This window comes from Equus caballus, chromosome 17 (assembly GCF_041296265.1).
Source record: "Equus caballus isolate H_3958 breed thoroughbred chromosome 17, TB-T2T, whole genome shotgun sequence".
NCBI classification, from domain to species: domain Eukaryota; kingdom Metazoa; phylum Chordata; class Mammalia; order Perissodactyla; family Equidae; genus Equus; species Equus caballus.
The window spans coordinates 28,323,275-28,344,679 of record NC_091700.1 but is presented as its reverse complement, the minus strand read 5'-3'; positions in this window follow the sequence as shown (position 1 = coordinate 28,344,679).

The window sequence follows — 21,405 nt, the reverse complement described above, 5'->3', positions numbered from 1 at the left end:
CATGACTTAACTTTGCTCAAGGCCATCTATGTACTAGGAATACCAGTAGCTCCTTAATGGATTTGGACTAGAGAATAAAACGAAACCTGTAAAATGCCTGTCGTATGGTAGGTTCTCTTGAGAAGAGAAACATACAAGAAGGCAACTGTAAAAATGCATCAGCCATCCAGATTATTATGTATCTATGTTTTGTAGTTGATATTGAGCAATCCCTTCATCTTTCTAAACCTCAGTTTCCTCATTTGTAAAAAGATTCTGCAATCTCAGAATTCCCACTGCAGAGCTATGAATGACCTTTGGCTTTCTTGGGAACCCTTCCTCATCCATTGTTCATTTAATCACCCAACCTGACTGTTTTCAATAGTATTAAGGATTTTATTTGTAATACTTGCGTAATGTGATTTGAATCATAGTTTTTCCCTTTTAGGTGCATTTTTAACTTTAAAAAATACATATGAAATTTTAATGGTGTTGAATTTGATTCTTTCCAATCAAATATCTCTTCTTGAAAATATGCCTCTATAGTCCCCACCATTGTCTTAGAAATTATTTTACAAGATGTATTGATAAAAATGAGTAACTAACAGACTCCTGGAAATTTATAATGAAGCAAAGACTCTGGGAGAAGGGAAAGAAGTTTTTATCTTCTCTGGAGGTGGGTAAAAAGTTGTGGGGAGATGCTCCCACTCTCTGGATGAGGGTGTAAAGCAAGACTCAGATCAAAGGTTCTAGTGAGAGAAAACCACAGACGCTGGGGACTTCTCTGAGCTGTCTCATCAGAGTTTTACTTCTGTATCAAATTTAAGCATAACAGTGATGCTTCACAGGTTGGTGATTTCAGTACAGTCCCGAGGTATTCACAGCTGCTGTCAATTCAGTGATCTTCAATCTGAGCTGCCCCTCCAGCTGTCATCTAGTTTTGCACCTCAGTAGGGCTCAGGTCTGCTGGCAGCTGGCAGTGGCGGTGTTGCTCAAACTGGCAGAGTAGTGTCCTTCCCTATCTTTGCCAAGTACAAAGGGAAAAGACATCTGTACAGATGCAGAGAGCATGGAGGAGGAGCAGGTCTCTAAAACTTTGGACAATTTCACTCTTCGGTCGAAGGCCACTCTATGCTACCTCATCTGTATACCATTTGGTTTGTGTACTACTTCACTCATCGAGGCCCTCTGTCACTGTGTATCTGTGAAGAGGACTGGAAATCCAGAAGCCCTCTTTTGGGAGCTTGTGATATGAGAGTGGGGACGATGAAGACATTCTCCTTCTATTTTAATCTGAAAAAAGCAGCTTAAAGTTGTGCTGAAGTACTTCCACTTCTTTTAGGTGGCAAAGAAAGCTGATGATAGAAGAAAAAGAAAACAACGTTTCCAGCTTTACAATATATTTGTAAAATAATGGGTGTAATTTTACCATTAGTATCAATAATTTCAACTATTCACCATGTGCTGGCTGGAAGTGATACATGCCACAGCAGAGATTTGGCATATGTGACCATGGAAGATTACGACTGATTGGCTTTGCTCCTGTGAACATGTGGGCACGTCCACAACAATCAGCTCACCTGTTGTTTCATACTTTCGTACCGTGTGTTCCAGAGACCCATCCTTCTGGTCAGTTACTCTACTCTGCTCTTGGAAGAATTGTAGAGCAGGTTTACAGTGAGACACGCGGTGAGCTATGGAGAGTGATGTTTCCAGGGTTGATGTCACTGAATGTAGTTTGGAGCATCTGTTTTATACACTCTCTAGCATCAGAGCATGGAGAGATCAGTCAAAGGTCTTGTCAAATCAATGTAGGGGAGCCAAGTGCTGCAACCTGTGTATTTTGGTGATCTTTAAAACCCACACTGAGGCATAACCATCTGTAAGGGCCGTGATCCATGCCAGCTGTGATATAAATGATCAGTTGACAGGGTTTACTTATTTCTCATGTGAGGATGTTTTCCTTAACCACTGATTAGTATAAAAATTTAGCCAAGAGTTCTCACTTTACTTCTAGATTACGCTGTAGTTGGCAAAATACCCGTTATTCTTTCTGTCACCTGTTTGGTGATTAAGTTTTCCATAGAGACAGTAAATTGAACTAGGGACAGTAACAAGTGGAGCTGAGTCTCGGTTTATGTGTTTGCTTGGCTGTGAACACCCATCACGTCAATGCACCGTAGGCAGCAACCCTAATGCTGAGTAGACTGCTATGGAAATGAGAAGAAAAAGGAAAGGAGTTTCCCCTGCTCTGGAGGACTCTCACTTAAGCCCTTTTAACTGAAAATATTCTGAGATATGTTGTTAGCTATGATGAATAAAATGCTTAACTGCATTCCTTCAGATAATCCAGAAAACAGACTTTCTTTCAAATTAAGAATATCAATGATATATTTAGTGATTGATCAGAGTTTTTGACTGTTAGGACAATGGTTCTAAAACTCATCAAATCCCCCACTTTTTAAAATTGAGGTGAAATTTATATAACATAAATTTAATCATTTTAAAGTGAGTAATTCAGTACATTTGCAAAGTTTGCAACAACTATCTCTATCTAGTTTCAAAATATTTTTATCACCCTTTACTAATACCTCATACTTATTAGGGAGGCATTTCTCATTGCCACAGCCCCAACCCTAGAAACCGCATATCTACTTCTTGTCTCTATGGATTTATATTTTCTGAACATTTCATAAAGATGAAATTATACAATATGTGACCTTTTCTTTCTTGAAGATGCTTAAAGAACTAAAGGAAGATGTGGAGAAAATCAAGAAAACAATTTATGAACAAAATGAAAATATCAATAAAGAGGTAGAAAATCTAAAAGAAACTAAAAAAAAAACCCTCTGGAACTTAAAAGCACAATAACTGAAATAAATTTACTAGAAGGATAAAAAGGTGGATTTGAGTGGGCAGAAGAATCAACAAACTTAAAAATAAGACAATTGAAATTATAGCATGCAAGGAAGAGGAAGAAAAAAAATTGAAGAAAAGTGAACAAAGCCTAAGAACCTGTGGGACACCATCAAGAGGATCAACATGCACATGATGGAGGTCCCAGAAGGAGAAAAGAGAGAGAAAGGGGCAGGGAGATTATTTGAAGATTATTGAAAACTTCCCAGCTTTGATGAAAGACATATATATACACTTCCAAGAAGCTCGGTGAACTCCAAGAAGCTCAGAGAACTCCAGGTAGGATGAATTCAAAGGCACCCACACCAAGACACATTGTAATCAAACTATCAAAAGACAAAGAAGGAATCTTAAAAGTAGCAAGAGAAGCAACTCATCACATACAAAGGACCCTCAATAAGAATATAAGTATATTTTTCATCAGAAACTTATTCAAAGTGCTGAAAGAGAAAAATAACCAATCAGTCAAGAATCCCTTATCCAGCAAAACTGTCCTTCAAAAGTGAGGAAAAAATTAAGATATTCCAAGATAAATAAAAGCTAAGGGAGTTTGTTAACACTTGACCTGCTCTGCAAGAAATTCTGAAGGAAGTCCTGCAAATTGAAATGAAAGGACACTAGATAGTAACTCAAGTTGTATGAAGAAATAAAGATCTCAGTAAAGATAAACACATAAACATTTATAAAAGCTAGTATTATTGTAACAACAGTTTGTAACTCCATTTTTTGTTTTCCACTTGATTTAAAAGACTAATACATTAGAAAATTGTAATCTAAAAGCTAGTATTCTTGTAACTTTGGTTTATAACTCCATGTTTTCTTTTATGCATAATCTAAGAAAGTAATGAATAAAAAAGAACAATTGTTAGTCTATGTTTCTGGATGCACAATGTATAAAGATGTAATTTTGTGACACCAATAATTGAGAGAATGTGAGGATGGAGCTGTATAGGAGCAGAGTTTTTGTATGTTATTGAAGTTAAGCTGATATAAATTCAAACTATAGTGTTAAAAATTTAGGTTATTAAGTAAATTACCATAGTAACCACAAAGAAAATAGCTATAAATATACACAAAAGGAAATTAAAAGATTTTACTGTAAAAAATCAACTAAACAAAGAAGATCGTAATGCGGGAAATAAGGGACAAAAATGCTAAAAGACATAGGGAAAACAAATGGCATTATTACAATTAAGTCCCTACTTATCAGTAATTATTTTAAATATAAATTGATTAAACTCTCCAATTGAAAGACAGAGATTGGTAGAATGGATAAAAGAAATATGATCCAACTATATACTGTCTATAACAGACTCACTTTAGATCCAAAGACACAAATAGGTTAAAAGTGAAAGGATGGAAAAATATGTTCTAAGCAAATAGTAACCAAAAGAGAGCAGATGTAGCTATACTAATATCAGACAAAATAGACTTTAAATCAAAAAAGTTTACAACAGGCAAAGAAGGGCATATATATTAATGAATGGTTCAATTCAGTAAGAAGAATTAATAATTATGAACATTTACACATCTAATAACAGATCATCAAAATATAGGAAGCAGGGGCTGGCCATGGTCAAGTGGTTAAGTTCATGCACTCTGCTTCAGTGGCCCAGGGTTTCACCGGTTCAGATCCTGGGCACAGACATGGAACTGCTCATCAGGCCATGCTGAGGTGGCATCCCACATAGCACAACCAGAAGGACCTACAACTAGAATATACAACTATGTACCGGGGGACTTTGAGGAGAAGAAGAAAAAGAGAAAAGATTGGCAACAGATGTTAGCTCAGGTACCAATTTTTAAAAACAAAAAAACAAAGCAAATCTTGAAAAAAATATATATGAAGCAAAAAATGCACAGAATTGAAGGTATAAATAGACATTCGTACAGTAATAGTTAGAGATTTCATTACTCCATTCCCAATAACGAGTAAAACCAGACAGAAGATAAAGAAATAGAGACTCTAAACAACACAATAAACCAACTAGATCTAACAGACATATAAGGAAAACTCTACATAACAACACAATACACATTCCTCTCAAGTGCTCATGGAACATTCTCCAGAATAAACCATATATTAGACCACAAATTAAACTTCAATAGACTTTAAAAGACAGATAGCATACAAAGTATCTTCTCTGACTACAGCAAGACAAAGTTAGAAATTGATAATGGAAGGAAAACTGGAAAATTCACAAATTTGTGGAAACTAAACATCACACTCTTCTTTTTTTTTATTAAGGTTATGATAGTTAACAACCTTGTGAAATTACAGTTGTACATCATTATTAGTCATGTTATGGGTACACCACTTCACCCCTAGTGCCCTCCCCCTACCCCCCCTTTCCCCTGGTAACCACCGATCAGTTCTCTTTGTCCATATGTTAACTACCACCTATGAGTGGAGTCATACAGAGTTTGTCTTTCTCTGTCTGGCTTATTTCACTCAACATAATACCCTCAAGGTCTATCCATGTTGTGAATGGGACGACTTTGTCCTTTTTTATGGCTGAGTAGTATTCTGTTGTATATATATACCATATCTTCTTTATCCAATCATCAGTTGCTGGGCACTTAGGTTGGTTCCATGACTTGGCTATTGTGAAGAATGCTTCGATGAACATAGGGGTGCATGGGACTTTTGGAATTGCTGATTTCAGGTTCTTAGGATAGATATCCAGCAGTGGGATGGCTGGGTCATAAGGTATTTCTATTCTTAACTTTTTGAGGAATCTCCATACTGTTTTCCATAGTGGCTGCACCAGTTTGCATTCCCACCAACAGTGTATGAGGGTTCCTTTTTCTCCACAGCCTCTCCAACATTTGTCACTCTTGGTTTTGGATATTTTTGCCATTCTAACAGGTGTAAGGTGATATCTTAGTGTAGTGTTGATTTGCATTTCCCTGATGATTAGTGATGATGAGCATCTTTTCATGTGTCTATTGGCCATCCGTATATCTTCTTTGGAGAAATGTCTGTTCATGTCCCCTGCCCATTTTGTAATTGGGTTGTTTGATTTTTTATTGTAGAGTTATGTGAGTTCTTTGTATATTATGGAGATTAACCCTTTGTCAGATAAATAACTTGTAAATATTTTTTCCCAATTAGTGGGCTGTTTTTTTGTTTAAATCTTGTTTTCCCTTGCCTTGAAGAAGCTCTTCAGTCTGATGAAGTCCCATTTGTTTATTCTTTCTATTGTTTCCCTCTTGTGAGGGGTTATGGTGTCTGAAAAGATTCTTTCGAAGCTGATGTCAAAGAGTGTACTGCCGATATTCTCTTCTAGAAGACTTATTGTTTCAGGCCTAATCTTTAGGTCTTTGATCCATTTCGAGTTTATTTTAGTAAATGGTGAAAAAGAATGGTTGATTTTCATTCTTTTACATGTGGCTGTCCAGTTTTCCCAGGATCATTTGTTGAAGAGACTTTCTTTCCTCCATTGTAGGCCCTCAGCTCCTTTGTCAAAGATTAGCTGTCCCTAGATATGTGGTTTTATTTCTGGGCTTTCAATTCTGTTCCATTGATCTGTGCATCTGTTTTTGTGCCAGTACCATGCTGTTTTGATTACTGTAGCTTTGTAGTATGTTTTGAAGTCAGGGATTGTGATGCCTCCAGCTTTGTTCTTCTTTCTCAGGATTGCTTTAGCAATTCGGGGTCTTTTGTTGCCCCATATGAATTTTAGGATTCTTTGTTCAATTTCTGTAAAGAATGACATTGGAATTCTGATTGGGATAGCATTGAATCTGTAGATTGCTTTAGGTAGTGTGGATATTTTAACTATGTTTATTCTTCCAATCCATGTGCATGGAATGTCTTTCCATCTCTTTATGTCATCGTCAATTTCTTTCAAGAAGGTCTTGTAGTTTTCGTTGTATAGATCTTTCACTTCCTTGGTTAAATTTATCCCAAGGTATTTTATTCCTTTTGTTGAGATCGTGAATGGGATTGAGTTCTTGAGATCTTTTGCTGTTAGTTCATTGTTAGCATATAGAAATGCTGCTGATTTAAAACATCACACTCTTAAACAACCAATAGGTCAAAGAAGATATCACAAGGGAAATTAGAAATTCCTAAAGAAGCATGAAACAGAAACACAACATATGAAAACTTATGGGATGCAGTGAAAGCAGTACCAAGAGGGAAATTTATAGCTATAAATGCTTACATTAAAAAAGAAGAAAGGTCCTCAAATCAACAACCTAACTATACAACTTAAGGAATTAGAAAAAAAGAAATAAGCTAAACCCAATGTTAGCAGAAGGAAGGAAATGATAAGATTAGAGCGGAAATAAATGAAACAGAGAATAGAAAAACAATAGAGAAAATCAATGAATCCAAAAGTTGGTTGATCTTTGAAAAGATTAACAAAATCGAGAAACCTCTAGCTGGATTGACTAAGAAAAAAAGAGAGAAGACTCACGCTACTAGTATCAGAATTTTTTTTGTATGAGGAAGATTGGCCCTCAGCTAACATCTGTTGCCAATCTTCATCTTTTTGCTTGAGTAAGATTGTTGCTGAGCTAACATCTGTGCCGATCTTCCTCTATTTCACGTGAGATGCCACAACAGTGTGGCTTAATGAACAGAAATAAAAAGGATTATAAGAAAGAACTATGAGCAATGATGCACCAATAAATTGGATACCTTAGATGAAATGGACAAAATCCTAGGAAGACAAAACCTGCCAGGACTGAATTACAAAGAAATAGAAAATCTTAATAGACCTATAACTAGTAAGAGCATTGAATCAGTAATCAAAAATCTCCTGACAAAGAAAAGTCCTAGACTTTATGGCTTTACTGGTAAATTCCACCAAACCTTTAAAGAAGAACTAACACAACTCCTCAATTTTTTCCAAAACATTTAAGAGAAGGGAACACTTCCTAACTCATTGTATGAGTCTAGAATTGCCCTGATACCAAATACAGATAAAGACACTACAAGAAAAGAAAATTACAGACCAATCTCTGCTATAAATGATGCAAAAAAATCACAACCAAATACGAGTAAGCTGAATAAAGCAGCAGATTAAGAGAATTTTACACAATGGCCAAATGAGACTTTTTTCCTAAAATGCAGGAATATTCACTAAATATCACTTCACACTATAATCAATCAGTGTAGCATACCACATGAATAGAATGAAGGGAAAAAGCCCACACAATCATCTCAATTGATGAAGAGGAAGCATTTGACAAAATTCAACTCCTTTTCATGATAAAAACAATTATGAATAAAACAACCTCAACATAATAAAAGCCATATATGAAAAACTCACTACAATCATACTCAATAGTAACATATTGAAGGCAAGGATGCCCACTTTGACCACTTTTATTCAACATAGTACTGGAAGTTCCAACCAGAACATTCAGGCAAGAAAAAGAAATAAAAGGCACTCAAATTGAAAAAGGAGTAAAATTTTCTCTGGTTGCAGATGATATCATCTTATATGCAGGAAACCCTAAAGAGTCCACACACACACCCAAAACCCTGTTAGAACTACTAAACAAATTCAGAAAAATAGTGGGATACAAATTCAGCTTAGAAAAAATCAGTTGCATTTCTATACATTAACAAGGAACAATCTGAAAAGGAAATTAAATAACAATTCCATTTACAATAACATTGAAAAGAGTGAAATTCTTAGGAATTAACTTAACCAAGGCGGAGAAAGACTTGTACAATGAAAACTAAAAAAGCATTGCTGTAGAAATAAAAAAATACACTAATTGATGAAAACCCTTCCCTTGTTTGTGGATTGAAAGACTTAATATTATTAGGATGTCAATACTGGTGCCGGCCTTGTGGCAGAGTGGTTAAGTTTGTGTGCTCTGCTTCAGCGGCCCAGTGTTCCGCTGGTTCGGATCCTGGGCACAGACATGCCACGGGTTATCAGGCCATGCTGAGGCAGCGTCCCACATGCCACAACTAGAGGGACCCACAACTAAAATATACTACTATATACTGGGGGACTTTGGGGATAAAAGAAAAAGCAGAATAAAAAAGAAGATTAGCAACAGCTGTTAGCTCAGGTGCCAATCAAAAGATTGAAAAAAAGGAAAGATGTCAATACTACCCAAAGTGATCTACAGACTCAATTCAATTCTTATAAAAATCCCAATGACATTTTTGCAGAAATAGGAAAATTTATCCTAAAATTCATGTGGAATCTCACTGGTTCCTGATAAGCCAGAACAATCTCGGAAAAGCAGAAGAAAGTTGGAGGACTCACACTCCTGATTTCAAAACCTATTACAAAGCTATGGTAATCAAAGCACTGTGGTACTGCATAAAGACAGGCATATTGGCCAACAGGGTAGAATAGAGATCCCAGAAATAAACTCTTGCATGTACGTTCAAATGATTTTTGACAAGGTTGCTAAGAGCATTCAATGGGGAAAGAACAGTAATTTCAACAAATGGTGCTGGGAAAACTGGATGTCCATATGCAAAAGAATGAAGCTGGGCTCTGACTTCACATCATGTGCAAAAATTAACTCAAAATGGTCAAAGACCTAAATGTAAGAGCTAGAACTGAAAATTCTTAGAAGAAAATACAGGGAAAAGCTTCGTGATCCTGGATTTGACAATGATTTCTTGAATATGATGCTAAAGGAACAGGCAGAAAAGAAAAAACAGACAATAACAAGTGTTGGTGAAGATGTGGAGAAGTTGGAACCCTGTGCACTGTTAGTGGGAATGTAAAACGGTGTAGCTGCTGTGGAAATAGTTTGATTTAATTTTCAAAAAATTAAAAATAGAATTACCATATGATCCAGCAATTTCACTTCTGGCTATGTATCCTCCAAAATTGAAAACAGGGTCTTGAACAGATATTTGTACACTTGTGTTCATAGAAGCATTATTCACAACAGCTAAAAGGTGGAAACAACTCAAGTGTCCATCTACAGAGGAAGGGGTAAGCAAAATGTGGCAGACATTTACAATGGAATATTACTCAGTCTTAAAACAAGAAGGAAATTCTGACACTTGCTACAACATTAATGAACCTTGAGGACGTTATTCCAAATGAAATAGTCAGTCACAGAAAGAAAAATGCCATATGATTCTACTAATTTGAGTTACCCGGAATGGTCAAATTCATGGAGACAGAAAGTAGAATGGCAGTTGCCAGGGCTGAGGGAATTGGGAATGGAGTATTAGTGCTTAATAGCTAATCGATTTTAGTTTTGGAACATGAAGAGAGTTCTGGAGAAGGTAGCACAACATTATGAGTGTATTTAATACTACTGAACTGTACATTTAAAAATGGTTAAGATGGTAAATTTTGTATTATGTGTATTTTACAATTAGAAAATGGGAAAAAAATTATAGCCATCCTAATAAATGTGAACGATATCTCATTATTGTCTCGATTTGCATTTCCCTGATGAATATGATGTTGAGCATCTTTCCATGTGGTTATTGGCCACTTGCATATCTTTTTTGGAGAAATGCCTATTCAAATTCTTGGAGCATTTTTTTTTTTAACATCTGTCGCCAATCTTTTTTTTCTTCTTCTTCTCCCCAAAGCCTCCAGAACATAGTTGTGTATTCTAGTTGTCCTTCTGGTTGTGCTATGTTAGATGCTGCCTCAGCGTGGCCTGATGAGCGGTGCCATGTCCACACCCAGGATCCGAACCAGTGAAATCCTGAGCCACCTAAGCGGAAGGGAACTTAACCACTCTGCCACGGGGCCAGCCCCTGACCATTTTTTAATGTGGTTGTCTTTTTATTGTTGAGTCCTAAGAGTTCTTTTCATATTCTAGATGCTATAACCTTATCAGATACATGGTTTGCAAATATTTTCCCCCATTCTGTAGGTTTGTTGCTTCTTCTACTTTCTTGATAATGTCCTTTAATGCACAAAAGTTTTTGATTGTGATAAACTCAATTTATCTATTTTCTTTCTTTCAGTGCTCGTGCTTTTGGTTTCATATCTAAGAATCTGTTGTCAAATCCAAGGCCCGGAAGACTCCCCTTGTGCTTTATTCTAAGATTTTTATGATTTTAGCTCTTTTATTTAGGTGTTGATCCATTTTGAGTTAATTTTGTGCATAGTGTGATGTAGAGATCCAAATTTATTCTTGTGCATCTGAATATCCAGTTGTTCCAGCAGCATTTGTTGATTAAATTACCTTTTAAAAATATTTTTACACCCTTTTTATAAACCTGAACTGAAATTCACAGATATTGTAATCTACCAACACACGTACTTTCTTAAAGTCAATATAATGACCTAATTGTAGTACAATACAAAACGAAGACAGGTAATTTCTCACTAGATATTACGTATTTCACTATGTAAATGCTCATGTACGATTAGACTGGAAGACTTCAGGTACTCACGTACTTGCACCTAAACTTAGAATGACTCTACTGTAGACCAATGTTTTGGAAGCAACTCAAACATTGCCATCAAGGACATGATTTTCTGAAACAAACAACTCTTTCTAAGCAAAATGAAATGCAATCTTTTCTTGATTTACATGGCAGTTGAGCTCAATAAACTTTAAACCATGCTAAAAACAGATTGTGCCAGCCCTGGTGATCTAGTGGTTAAGATTTGGTGCTCTCACCGCTGCAGCCCTGGTTTGTTTCCCAGTCAGGGAACCACACTACCTGTCTGTTGGTTGTGGCAGCTGCAGGTTGCTGTGATGCTGAAAGCTATGACACTGGTATTTCAAATACCAGCAGGGTCACCCATGGTGGACAGGTTTCAGGGGAGTTTTCAGGCTATCATGGAAAGTTTCCAGCCCTCATCTCTTCAATCATAAGGGCTCAACTGAGTTGAAGTGGCTGGTTTGGGACAGACACTGGACCTTCTTCTCAAATAAAACACCCCAGGTCTCCTCTAGTTACAAAAGCAAAGCTGTTATGCAGATGCAAACAGATATTGATAGGTGGTAGGAGGGGGTGGGGAGAGAAATGTGGCTTAGACCACCAGCTTTCAAGTTATTATGCAAAGCCTCGAGCAACTCCATGGTGACAGGTAGCCCTTGCTTGTCCCTCTTCCTTTCACAACTGCCCTTCTCCAGATTTACAGAAGAAACACGTGCCTTTCACCTGTCCAAATCTCTATACGATCATTGCCCTGATGTGTGAAAATCTTAAGAATGCCAAACAATATGATAATTGAAAATATTAGTTTTTGTCTGGGGAAAATAAATGATTCTAATGACTAAGTAATGAATCCCTTTGCAAGCCAGTAGCTTTCCAATTCTTCACTTTCAACAAAATTTAAGGAGAACCTAATGAAGTTATCAACTGATAGATCATAAAAGCAATTTTAAAAGCATAATTTTATGGAAATTTTCAAGCATACACAAAAGTAGTGAGACCTGTATGAGAATTCCCATATACCTACGATCCAGCTCAAAAATTATCAACATTCTGCCACTCTTAAAAAAATAATATTTGTAGGGCTGGTCCGGTGGCATAGTGCTTAAGTTCATGCACTCCACTTCAGTGGCCTGGGGATCGTAGGTTTGGATCCTTGGTGTGGACCTAGCACCGCTCATCAAGCTATGCTGTGGTGGCATCCCACATAAAGTAGAGGAAGACTGGCACAGATGTTAGCTCAGCGAGTCTTCCTCAAGCAACAACAACAAAAAAAACAACAAAAAAAGAGGAAGATTGGAAGCAGATATTAGCTCAGGACCAGTCTTCCTCACCAAAAAAAAAAAAATAATAATAATAATATTTGTTGCTTTGTCACTGTATGAATTTTGGTGTATATTCAGAAGGAATTCAAAGAATTGTTATAGCTACTTAAAAACAAAATGTCCTTCCACTCTTATTTATTTACTCATTTATTTATGTAACAGGAATTTTTGGAGTTTATATCTATAGAAAATGGAAAGGAGAAATAGAATTGATATTAAACCCTGTCTCATTCCAGGAGTATATTAATGAATGGATACATGGATTAATTAAAAACAGAAGGGCCCAACTATCTAATTAAAGATTAATTTACAATAAAATTTTACTGTTTAGAGTTAATAATTGTCAAAAATTAGAAATACATTTATATTGCTTGAATCAACCATTTACTTCTAATTGTTACATTAACCTCATAAATATGTAGAACCTTTTGATCATACGAAATTTAACTTTTAAAAATATTGTATTTATACTGCTTTTTGTTGTTTTTTATTTTACTTTATTTTATTTTTGAGGAAGATTAGCCTTGAGCTAAGATCTGCTGCCAGGCCTCCTCTTTTTTTGCTGAGGAAGACTGGCCCTGAGCTAACATGCGTGCCCATCTTCCTCTACTTTATGAGTGGGATACCTGCCACAGCATGGCTTGCCAAGCGGTGCCGTGTCCGCACCCGGCATCCCAACCGGCGAACCCGGGGCCGCCAACGCAGAATGTGCGAACTTAAGTGCTGCACCACTGGGCCGGTCCCTATACTATTTTTTTATTGCAGAGAAGTTTGATAGGGTAGTTAATAAAAATTTTTCAGCTATAAATTATATTACATTAAGATAAAAGTAAGCGAGGAAAATGGAATGGAAATACTAGTTCAAAGAGTAAAAGGAACAATACAAATTTCTATAAAGATTGTTTATGTATTTTTTTTAGTGGAAGAAGATGCCATCAAATGGCTATGGGATTTTATTCCATGGTATGCATGTAACAGAGGACTTTCAGTGATGTAATCGAATTATTTTGAAACATTGATATTTAAAAGATGCTAGAAATTATATTCTTACAACTTGTGAAAATTTTAGATATCAATTAAAAAATTCGTGAGGGTATATGTATTTTACAAAATTCTTATAAAATGTTTGAAGACCACTGGGCGATAGTAGTATTGTCGGGCTGTTAACTCAGTCATCTTAAAAGCTGTTTTAACGTAAGGAAAGAAGAAAGATTGTGTGTGTTGAGGAAAAGAGTGACCTTTTAATGTTTTAATATTATGAGTCTTTTGGATAGTGTATGTACTATACAAATCGTATCTGTGTTTGATTCCCCAAAAGGTCACCAGAAAATCTATTGCTTGTGCCGAGGTGGGTATATTAGACCCATTAGAGTAAAGAAGAAGACAGATGACATCGTGTTGTGTCTTAGAAGTCAGGACAGGATATTTATAGGGTTGGGATATTTATAGGCTTGTCAACCAACAAAAACAGAAACCAGTTTAAGAGGCAAAGCATTTATTTGGGATCAAAGAATTGCAATTTGTGGAACACAGATTCAGATAAGAAACCCAAAGGGTGTCCCGCTAGGGAACAAAAGTCAGGAGCTTTTAAGGCAAAGAAAGAAGGTTGTGTTACAATGAATTTTAACTGGAGTTGGAGGCAGAGAGCTAGTCTTGGCTAAACATTGATTGCCTCTTGATTATGTGTTCAGAAAGTCCACAATCCTTAGTCTTTGTGATCCGGATGTTTGTTCTCCTGTTGACTTCTCAATTACTTGTAAAATAATTGCCATTTTGGCTCAGTCCAAAGATTTGGCCCAGCTCAAAATTTGGCCATGTCCAAGGTTCAAATCAGCAAGGCAGTTTCTCTGGAAAGACAGCTCTGACTCCATTTTAAAATGGCTCCTCTAATATCAGTTTTGACAGGCTAACTTGGTTTAGGGTGGGTCATTCACGGTGGGAAAATAATCAGGATTGGGCAGAGTTGAAGACATGATCATTTGGCATTGGTGAACACAGCAGTGGTAGGGCCGTGAAGAGAATCTTGATTAGCTCACTATTGCTTGAGAAGCAAGCTGTTTGCCCAAGACAAGTTGGTTTTTAGGACTTTGTTGAAACCAAGGGTCATGTTAATTATTGTTTTACAGCTTTATCTTCCTGGGCAAGAATTTCCTGGAAAAAAAGAGTTAAATCCTGCTGACACAGATGCTTCCAATTTTCAATTCTGCTGTGTCGATGCAAATAATCCATAACCAATCTATAAATCGAAATTGGGGTGTATTCATTATGAGCCAGATCTGAGGACCATTTAGCCCGGGAGAGTCTTTTCACAAAGGAATGGAGCACACCACAGAAGTAGGGGTGTAGACAGTGGTTATATGCCGTCAAAGTACATGTGTCACATATGATTGGAATGTCCCTTTTACAACAGTCACAAGATCACCTAGCCAACTGTTTGCAAGGTTATTTCATGGATTCCATCCAGTCTATTTTACGGATTGCATCCGGAAGAGAACTTATGGGCCACAATCAATTGCGATATCTTGTTCATTGATTCCTTCAAAGAAGGAATGATGCACATTATCATGGAGGATGCAAAAGACAAATAAGGCAAACCGTTTTTGCAGGACTTAGAGTCTTGATTCTAGTCTGAAGAATGCTGAGTAATGTGCTTTGTGTGGTACATGCTATGAATAACGCACTGTTCCAAGTGTTAATTCACCTGTCAATCCTCTGAGGTAGGTACTGTTTTTGTTTCTACTTTGGGGATGGAGAATGTGAGACCAGGGAGGTTGAGTAACTTGAGAAAGCTGAAGAATCAGGATTTGAGCCCAGGCAGTTTGGCTCCTACTGCTTGTCCTTAACCACTGTACTACACAAGTTCTCAGGAATTTAACGACAGAGGAACACTGGTAAATCCTTAGAGTGGCAAAGACAAATCGCGGGAGTTAGAAGACGGAGTGATTACTTGCTATTAGGTAGGGGTGCCAGATTTATCAAATAAAAATACAAGACACCCAGTTAAATTTGAATTATTTTTAATTATCTATGCATACATATATTGAGATAAAGGAAAAATATTGCTTGGGGCCACTAATACTGAAAAACTATTTGTTTATCTGAAATAAATTACAGGTATCCAAATTCTATATCTCTTTCTTCAATTACATTGCCCTGATTTGGCTCTCCTTAACAGTTGCTTGTTTTGCAGAATTTGCTTATAAAATTCCTTTTACACTATAACATTGCTGGTACAGTGTTCACATAAAACTTGTTTAGTTCTTCTGCCCATCCAACATTCTTTACTGAGAAAACTCTCTCAACATTAGCATTATGAACTGGTATGTTTAACATACATTGGCATAAAGTTACCAACTCTAAGAATTGCTCTTCACACTTGTTTTGTTAAAGCATATAACACTATATTTCATGACATAACTTGCTTGTCTACTCTTGAGGATTATGCTACATCTCTTAATCAATGGCTTCTTAAAATATTGTCCAATGACAAAAAAAGAGCATTGTTAATTTTTATTCTCCTCTTAGACACTACACATGATGACTCTTTTCTGTTGAAGGACAATAAACACATTTACTAAATATTTAAAAAAAATAAAAGACCAAGTGACATCAGTAGAAAGGCCAAATGAGATGTCCTTTGGGCATCTCCCCCCATCAACAACAATGATTTGGCATCTATCCATAGACAAAAGTGCTTTTGTGAGATCCTTGGGATCCAGGTAAGAGACTATGAAACCCTGGTATGGCCAAGACCAAGGAAAGCCATTTTGAGAAGCCAGGGTCACACTCTGGCAGCTGACTTACTAATTGTGGTCCCGGCTACAGAAATGGAAATAGCTCCATATATCCCTGAGAACTTGGCATAGCCCCATTTGGTTTTGGGTCTGTCACCACTACCATATGCCAAGAGACTTGAGAAGAGTCATGCCCACTTGTGCATTGAGAATAGACGTACTGACCTTGGTCCTGCTGTAGAAACTGAAGTGGCCCATGAACAGGCTCTAGCCCCTCTCAGTCATGGTGTGGGAGCCCCTGGAGGTAAGCCTGCCAAACTTAGTCAGACTGTAGATTCTGAAAGGATCCTATAACTAGGCTCCAGCCCATCCCAATCACAATCCACAGTCTTACTGATACAGGGACCCTGCAGGAGATACTTCTATCAGTGCCCCTGGATATCCTGAAAGGGCCCTATACTTGACTCCTGCTCTCTCACAGCCACAGTTCACCAGCAGTCCTGAGGGTCCAGGGTCCTAGCAGGAGACACTCCTGTTTGCAACCCCAGAGATTCTGAAAGGGCCTCATACTTGGCTCCAACCATATCATGGCCACAGTCTGCCAGCAGATGCGCCAGCTCTGAGACCCAGTAGAAGACACTTCTGTCTGTGGTTCTGGAGATCCTGAAAGGGCCCCATGCTTGGTTCAAGACAAAATCCATGAACAGCCTTGCAAGTACAGAGAGCAGCAGGAGACACTCATATCTGTACCTCAGGAGATCCTGAAAGGGCCTTATTCTCAGCTCCAGCCCCTCCAGTCAAATGATCAGGGACCAGTCTGGCCCTCCCAGGGACCTGATGGGGGACACGCCCCACCTGTTTCTTCCAGATTGAGGCCTCAGTCTTGGCAGTGGGATCTGAAACAGCACTAAAACTAGATTCTAGCCCCTCTCAGCTACAGTTCAGGGTCAGTCCTGCCCACCCAGGGACCCATCCAGTACCAGGAAGTAGCCTGCTTCAGGACCTTGGGGGAGTTACACCCACTATACGTCTGGTAATAGGCTTGCTATCTGAGGATCCAACTGTGGACTCTGAAGCAAACCCTTGTCCTAGCACCACCATGCTGAGCAAGATACTGGAAGCAGGAGGCAGTCCAATCCACCCAGGGATCAGATAGGATACATGCCCTACCCCCTAATCCCTGGTAACAAACCCTCCAACTGCAGACTCCACTGCTGACCCAGCAACAGCCTTGTAATTGGCTCCAACCCAGCATGACTGCAATTCTGGAGGTAATCTCATCACCCGTGGAACAAACAGGAGAAGATCTTTATCAGCTGAAACCACTCTGTAAAGACTGGAGGAGGAATTTTCTCCTTCAAAGCCACAGACCCAACACAAGGCTACATGGATCATCATGAAGAATCAGGCAAATCTTACACCACCAAAGGACACTAATAAAGCTTTAGTAACTGACCCCAAAGAAGTGGAGATCTACCATTTTCCCAAAAAAGAATTCAAAATAATCATCTCTTGCATTGTAATGCAAGAGAATACAGACAGCTAAACAAAATTAGGAAAACAATGCGTGAGCAAAATGAGAAGTCTAATAAAGAAATAGAAACTATAAAAAAGAACAAACAGAAATCTTGGAGCTGAAGAATACCATGACAGAATTGACAATTCAATAGAGAGCTTCAAAAACAGACTTGATCACGTAGAAGAAAGAATCAGCAAACTCAAAGAGATCATTTGAAATTAGCCAGTTAGAGGAACAAAAAGAAAAAATAAAGAAAATGAGTGAAGCAAGCCTATGTAAATTATGAGATACCATCAAGTTAATGAACATTCACATCATGGGAGTCCAAGAAGGAGAAGAGAGAGAGAGAGAAAGGGTAGAACGATTACGTAAAGATATAATAGCTGCAAACTTCACAAATCTTGGGAGAGATGTGGATACCCAGGCATAGGAAGCTCAAAGGACCCCAAATAACATCAACCCAAAGAAGATTACTCAGAGACACATCATAATGAAAATATTAAAAGATGAAGACAAGGAGAGAATTTTGAAAACATCAAAAGAAAAACAGCTCTTCATATGCAAGGGCACCCTCATAAAGCTATCAGCAGATTTTTCTACAGAAAAATTGCAGGCCAAGAGGGAAAGAGATAATATATTCTAAGATATATTTTTTTGCTGAAAGGATGAAACTACCAACCAAGAATATTATGCCCAGCAAAACTGTCCTTCAGAAATGAAGGAGAGACAAAGATGTTCTCAGACAAACAAAAGCTAAGGGAGTTCATCACACTAGACCTGCCTTAAAAAAAAATGCTACAGGGAGTTCTTCAAGTTGAAATGAAAGAAAACTAAGTGACAACATGAAGACATATAAAAGTATAAAACTCACTGGTAAAAGTAAATATATACTCAAATTCAGAAGACTCTAATACTGTAATGGTGTTATGTAAATCAATTATTTCTAGTATAAAAGTTGAAAAACAATAATATTAAAAATAACTATAGTTACAATAATTTGTTGATGGATGCACATATAAAAAGATGTAAAGTGTGACATTAAGAGCATAAAATTAGGGAGATGGGGAAGAAAAGTATAGAATTTTTACATGTGATTGAAAGTAAGTTGTTACCAGCTCAAAATAGGCCATTATATCTATAAGATGTTTTATGTAAGCCCCATGATAACCACAAAGAAAAAATCTACAGTAGTTAAACAAAAGACAAAGAGAAAGGATTTAAAACATACCACTACAAAAATTAATCTGAAAGGAAGATGATAAGAGAAGAAGAAAGGAAGAAAAGAATTTTAAAAACCTCAGAAAACACTTAGGAAGATGACACTAATTAAGTCTTTACCTATCAATTACTTTAATGTAAATGGACTAAATTCTCCAATCAAAACACACAAAATGTATGAATGGATTAAAACAGCAAGATTCAACAATGTGCTCCCTACAAGACTCATTTTCACTTTAAGGACACACATATGTTGAAAGTGAAAGGATGGAAAAAGATATTCCATTCAAATGGTAACCAAGGTAGCAGGGGGGGCTATACATATATTGTCTAAAAATATTGCATACATATATTGATAAAGTAGACTTTCAGTCAAAACTGACTAAAACTGATCATAAGACACAAAACATCAGTGACAAAATCAGTCAGAGGAGGTCTCTATATGGTGATAAAGGGGACAATTCCTCAAGAAGATATAACAATTGTAAATATACATGCACCCAACATTGGAGCACATAAATATTTAAAGCACAAATCAACAGAACCAAAACAAGAAATAGATAGCGATACAATAACAGGGGATTTCAGTGCTCTACTTTCAACATTCGATAGATCATTCAGACAGAAAATTAATAAGAGAAAGAGCAGTTGAATAACACTATCAACCAAAAGGACCTAACACATATGCAGAACATTCCATCCCAAAGCACCAGAATTACACGTTCTTCTCAAGTGCACATGGAACATTCTCAAGGATAGATCATAGGTTGGGCCACAGGGCAAGCCTTAGCAAATTTAAGAGGATTGAAATCATATCTAGTATCCTTTCTGACAACTAGAATTGATAAGAGTACAACATAAAAATTCAATATATACGTGTCTCAGTCATCACATTGTACACCTTAAACTTACACAATGGTATATGTCAATTATATAGCAATAAAGCTGGAAAAAAAGACCACTATGATAGTGACAGACTAGCTATTCAACAAATAAGCTTCTGGACAAAATAGCTAGACTCTACATGTCTCCTCTTCCCTGCTATTTTGGAATGACCAAGTTCTAGCCAATGGTATGTGAAGAGAAGCAGCATGAACCATTCCTAGGCATGGATCATAAAAATCTTTCTGGCTGGGGCTGGCCCCGTGGCCGAGTGGTTAAGTTCGCGCGTTCCACTGCAGGCGGCCCAGTGTTTCGTTGGTTTGAATCCTGGGTGCGGACATGACACTGCTCATCGAACCATGCTGAGGCAACATCCCACATGCCACAACTAGTAGGACGCACAACGAAGAATATACAGCTATGTACTGGGGGGCTTTGTGGAGAAAAAGGAAAAAATAAAATCTTTTAAAAAAAAAGTAGTTCTAGAAAACTTGGAGATTATCTGTCACTCTAACATAAGAGAACTGAATTTTTAAAAAATTCTTGTTTGAATTTATTTAGAAATATGGATGCAGACATCTGTGAGTTCATTTATACACAAAGACACAAATATAAAAGGGATTTGAGTTTCATTTGTTGAGTTATTTCTATAGCATTTTTTGATCATTGCAGTAAAACATTAATAAACTCCTCCATAATTGTAAATACAATAGGTACTATGGAAAGTTTTCAGTCCATACTAATGTGTTACCTAAAATTATTTCTCTATTTGTCAATTCATAATAAAAAAATGGTAAATTAGACACATTTTTCTCTATCAACTCTTTTCCTAAATTCAAGATAGATTTATTTCAAAGCAAATTTATATTTATATAATATTTTTCTTAATATGAAATCTATTCTTTATAGACATTGGCCATTTAGGAAGAAGAGATTTTATCCATATCACAGCAAGAATGCTTATTAGTCGCTCCTTAGTTACTCAGTAGGTAGTTGGAAGTATCTCAGTTCTCTCATCGCTCCTCCCTGTTTTTTTGCCTAATATATCAAATCATACTCTGCTATTAAAGACTTTCATAAGACTGTTCGATGGAGCCTTAAAAGTACTGTGAAAACGACTGGTTCTAAGTACTATTATTTTTGAAAAATTTATATGAAATGTTCATAGTGTTATCAGACCAGAAAATTTGTATGTTGAAAATTCATATATATATATATAAATACACACATATATATGTTAATTTAAATACACACACATCTCAGTCTTTCTACGTCTTCCTAAAATATCACAATTATGCAACTTTTCTTTCTCTGCCAAAATTGAACTATCTACGACGAGGCATAATGTCTTCATGTTTCATCTGCATTTGGTCAGTTTCTTGATCCATCTTCCAGTGGTGATTCACACGAGCTTTTCTAATCAGATGAAAATTCTCAGTTCACGATACAGATATCACAATTTAAAATATGTCCACATTGAGGTAA